The sequence below is a fragment of the Nannospalax galili genome, unplaced genomic scaffold, assembly GCF_000622305.1.
Source record: "Nannospalax galili isolate Female #2095 unplaced genomic scaffold, S.galili_v1.0 scaffold188, whole genome shotgun sequence".
Classification (NCBI taxonomy): Eukaryota; Metazoa; Chordata; class Mammalia; order Rodentia; family Spalacidae; genus Nannospalax; species Nannospalax galili.
Genome location: NW_008360325.1, coordinates 2,525,687 through 2,530,968, shown reverse-complemented (window position 1 = coordinate 2,530,968; position 5,282 = coordinate 2,525,687). Strand labels below are relative to the sequence as shown.

The 5,282-nt window shown below is 53.4% G+C and overlaps 1 non-coding gene across 1 annotated transcript; it reads right to left on the bottom strand.

The window, feature by feature from the left end:
* Positions 1-4,904: 4,904 nt before the first annotated feature.
* Trnak-uuu lies at positions 4,905-4,978 on the bottom strand. Its single transcript has one exon. It is a non-coding gene; the product is annotated as a tRNA-Lys (tRNA).
* Between the last annotated feature and the right edge of the window lie 304 nt (positions 4,979-5,282).

The following is a 5,282-nucleotide window of genomic DNA, read 5'->3' as shown; positions in this document are numbered from 1 at the left end:
CACCACTTACTAGTCTCTGGATCCTGCTTTGGGACCTGCTTTAGGACTTGCTGGTCCATCTGGAGGGACCACAACAAACTGTCTTTGCATCTTGTCTCATCCGCCCCCACTGTCATGCTATGGCCACAGTACCAACCACCACCTAGGCCACCTTTCTAACAGCACAGCTTTTGCTGAGATAGCAAGGTGGGCCTCAAAAGACAACAACAGGGTGAAACTGTGCATCCTATTTGGGCCGTCACAGAGAAGAAACCCTTCCAACCAGAAACACCCCCTTTTTGAAGGCTGGTATCCCTTTATCCCCCATCCAGAGAGATGTGGAAGTTTGGCTTCAGCCCTAGATCGTGGAGTAAGGAGGGCGTTTGACATCACCCAGGGTAGGGTGAACTCATAAAAGGACCAAGTCGGAGAGATCAGTGGACTCATGTAAACTTGAAACACCTGGGACCCCCACTTTCTCTCAGGAGGCCCCCACACCCCGGTATGGATGGTTTCTTGTCTCCACTCACCCAGGGTCAGCCTGTGGGCCAGCGGTTCTGAACTAGAGCATCAGAAGTAGGTACCGTGGCACCACTAGCCCACAAGACGTGAGCTGTTTAGGGAGGACAAAGGTCAAGGATGAGCAGGACAGAACAGGCTGGGCTTGGAGACCACCTGCAGGCCGAGGGCCACCCCTCGACTTCTGCTGTTTCCAAATAGCACTCTGCCTGAAGTGACTGTAGCAGTCGACAGTAGCTGGTATTTTGTTTTCTGTTTTTAATGTTCTTACTTGGCAAAATACAAAGTTGGCTCCCTAAGACAGGAACTCAACTTGATTTTTGAAATTTTAATTGTTTGTGAAATCCACAGGCCTTGGAATGCCATATAAATCTCAATCAATCTCTCTCTCTCTCTCTCTCTCTCTCTCTCTCTCTCTCCCAGCCCCCCCCCACCCAGGGTCTTAGACATGCTAGGTAAGTACTCACTGGGCTCCAGCCCTAAATCATCTCCTTCTAGTCTTCCAGCCCTCACCAGGAGTAGCCAGGTTTACCCAGCCCATTTTATAGATGACAGGTAGGTGAGACTTCACATCCAGGAGCTGGGGTGTGGCTAGAACAGGATCTGTCTGACCTGCCTAAGTTCCTTCTCCCTGCCTGGGCCAGCCCCATCCTCCACGGCCCTTGTCCTGGAGCCAGTCTTCACTCTCCTCCATATAGGGATACGGATGCTGATGGAGCCCTCTCCAGCCCCCTTGCCAGGAGCGGAAGACTTGGTCATCTCGACACTGGCCAGAGATCTGGGTCAGCCCGCCCCAGCGAGGCTTCTGCCCACTCCTGCCCACCCGTACTGTCCACGCAGAGAGCAGCCTGGGGTCCTGAATGAGCCTGCTTCCCATGAACTTGCCCCCAGCACAAGGTTCCTGGGTCTGGGTTGAAGTGAGGGGTCCTGGCTCTCCTTGCCTGGCCCCCGGCAATCCCACTGTCCTGGAATGGCCCACACCAAAGGGCCTGACTGCAGTTACTCAATGAGCATAAGGACAAGTTGTTCACAGTGGCCACAGGCCAAGGGTTCCAACTGTGATCTTGCCTCGCCTCCAGAGACATCTGCACAGGCCATCCTGAGCAGAGAGTCCTCAGGCCCTGCTCTGTAGCATGAGCTCACCCTGGCCACACCACCTCCCCAGCTTTACCAAGCACCAGCTCCTCATAGATCAGCATCTGAGACCCAGTATCCCTCCCTCTGACTTCCCACCGCCCCTTCCCCAGACCCTGAGGCCACCAAACCTGTCCTAGCCTTTCCTCCTGCTGCGTCTATATTGGAACAGGCCCTTGACCTGCCCCAGAGGTCGTCCAGGGAGCCCTTCTCCCACATGACTTTGCAGGGGAGGAGAGACCTCTAGACCATCTCCTCATGTCCTAGTCTCAGAACCTCTGTGATCTATAAAGTGGGTGCAACACCAGCCCATGATGTCACGAAAGCTGAACAAACAAGATGGTGAGTGTGACTGCTGGGCACTGGTGCTTAGGCAACGGCTGCAGCTCTGTAAGTGGGAGGCTCGCCCCCATCCGCAGCTGCAGCTCTGTAAGTGGGAGGCTCGCCCGGCTCGCCCCCATCTCCGTGGCAGCCCACTCAGGTCCTGGAGCTCTCCCTGCACCACTTAGCCTTCTCTCTCTCCTCACCTTCCCCACACAATCTAACCCTTGCTGTGGCCTTACCACATCTGTTTCCAGCAGCCACTCAACCAGACTCTCCTGGGGCATGTCCAGGTGCCCCATGGCCACATTCACTGGATGACCCTCAGAGATCTTGAAGCAAGCACCTCCAGCTCTGGCTTATCACCCACATCCTCCTGCACCAGCAGACTCTGCTGTGATACTAGAATGTTGTTTCCAACCCTACTCCTGTTACCAAATTCTTCATCATTCAGGACTGCCTTTGGCTGCAATACTAGAGGCCTAGTGGACAATGAGTGTCTTAAACACAGAGTGGTTTATTTTCCTGGGCTAACAAGGAGTCTTTGAGTCACTATCCACTGATGTTGGTTCTACAGCCCTGGGACAGACCCCAATGACTTTTATTGGCTTTGTCTTCTAAATGCAAGATGGGTACACTAACCCCTCAAGAAACAAATAATGCTTAAAGGCAGGAAGCAGGAAGGATAGAATAGACATCCCTCACATAGCTCCTCTTGTCAGGGGGACCAAAGTCTTTCCCAGAAACCCCTGAGTTAACATCCTCATATGTCTTATTGGTGAGAACTGACTCCTGTCGTCACTCCTAGCTGCAAGGGAGTCTCTTGGGAGAGCAACTGCCTATGAATATAGATGGCATTGTGTCTGCCCTGCTGCCTTTGGCAGAGCTGTGGCTCCTCTCCCCATCCGGTCAGCTGTTTTGCCTGGCTTCCTCTGCTGCCCTGATGTCCCCTCTGTAAGGCCCTCCCCTGTCCAGAGCCCCTCATCTCCCGTACCAGCCTGCCTGCTGCAGGCATTGAGGCTAGAGGATGATATTTCCAAACCCAGCCTTTTTCATGGCTCTAGACTTCTACAGGAAGAATTCAGCTCCTCCTTTGTGCCCAAGTCTGCCTCTCAGGGCCTTGTGTATACTCCCAGCCTGGCCTTCACCTAATTGCCAATAACTCCCTGGCTGAGGATGGGTTCCCTCTAAAGCCGACCTTTGACAGGGAAGGCAGGGTATATGGTTCTAGTAGGAAGGCACACCTCAAGGGCAATGGGGAACCCAGGAAGGTGGAAAGGAGCCAGAAGGATGTGCTGTCAAGCCCCATCCCACAGAGGCCCAGGAAAGGGTCTCCAACCTTAGTGTCCCCCTGAGGGGTAAGGGAACTGAGGACTGAGCCACCTGCTCCCGGTGGTCATTGGTTTGGAGCTGCTCATAGGATGGAGGTAGGTTCTTTCTCTGCTTCCTGTGACCTTCTGGCCTGGATGCTATCTTAGTCCAAAGAGGGAAAGTTCACTGATCTGTACCTCAAGATGAAGCCAAGGGACCACATGGTAGAAGGAGAGTTGACCCTCCCCTTTTATCCCTGCATCCACACCTCCTGTTCTTCCAGGCCTACTGCCTGCTGTACAATGTCTCCATCACCTTTCCTTTCTATCCCCTCTGCACCCAACACCAGCCCTGCCCAGCCCAGCTCATTCCAGGACTGAGGACAGATCCCTCCCAGGTGCAGGCTTCCCCAATCTGGTCCTGTCCTGAACCCTTGTCAGTCTTAACGCCTTGCCCCATCTATGCTTCTAAAAAGGCCAGAAAACACTTCCCTTACCATTCGAGGTCAGGAATAGAGGCCAGAGGCAGCCCACCCTATCACCAGAGCAGAAGGACAGCCCTGAGAGAGAAAGCAAGATCTATAGAGCCACCAGGCTGGGTTTAAGTCCCTTTACCTCTCTGGTCCAGTGTCTCATAGTCAGGAAAATAGGTACAAGCCCACCCACTCCTCAGACCAGCCATGAGCAGATACAGAAGGTTGAAGACCCCAGGGTAGGCTAAGGGAAAAAAGACCCAGCTTCTCCCACAGGCCTCCACACACCAGACCACCCGCTTCCCAGTCATATCGCAGCAGGAGCTCTGGGTTCATCTCCAAGGCCCCACCCAAATGCTATCTGCTCCGTGGGAGGCTCCGGGTAGACAAGACCACTGCCCTCCACTCCACACTCTGTGTACCTGAGTCTGAGTTGTAGGAACTAAATCCTCAATGTGGACCCCACCAGGCAGATAGAACCTTCAGTGGCCCCAGCCCAGCAGGCTCCAGGTGAGAAGCAGCTCCCTCTGTCCCACTGTTCCAGCAAGAATGGTCCATTAGGCACCAGGGCACTGGGGTGTGGGGGCCGTGGAGCTGGGGCTGTGAGGTATGTACTTTGGCCCAGTCCCCATCTTTGCCTTTTTCAGTGTCCTTCAGATTCTGAGAACAGATGGTCCTTTAGAAGGAGACCCAGAGCGGGGTTCAATAAGGCCCAAGTGACCTCCAAAGCCTTTCTCCCCAGACTACTTTGCTGGGGTAAAGCCAACCTTCAGACACCAGCCTGGATGGCTGGAGAGAACATAAGAGCAAGTCTCACAGCCACTCACTCTCAGAGAGCCTCAGTTTCCCTTTTGAGAAGGGGCCAACAGACACTAGTGGGAGTCTTACAAGCTTTTTAAAAATATAAATTTTATTTATTTTATGTGTATGAGTGTACTGCCTGCATGTGTGTAAGTGCACCCATGTCATGCAATGCCTGTGGTCAGAAGAGGGTGTGAGATGCCCTAGAACTGGAGTTATGGATGGCTCTTAGCCACGATGTGGGTTCTGGGAATCAAACCTGGGTCCTCTATAAGAGCAATCAGTGCTCTTAACCACTGAACCATCTCTCCATCCCTAATAGGTGAGTAACAGTTTATTTGGGGAGTCATTAAAAGTCAAGGGCTGGCGTCCCTGGGTGGGCTCGGACCACTAACCTTTCAGTTAAAAGCTGAACATGCTAACCAATTGCACCACAGAGACCTTCTTACAAGCTTTTACAGTGTGACTCAGGAAGAAAGGCCAGTCAGAGGGCATTTGTGGCCCCAGGTGCCCTATGATGGGACAGCCAGACACATCAAAGTCAGAAGACACCCCTCTCCCACTTCCTGTGGCATACACAGCCCACCTCTCCTAGTCCCTAGTCTGTGGTGAAGAGGAGGCAAGATAGACCATCCCCTTGCATAGGACCAGTCCCAGAAGCAGAGAGATGGCAATATGGGTGCGTTCCGGGTCCCTGGCACCCCGAGAGTCATCATCCCCACTGCTGTCCCCAGGAGTCCCAAGG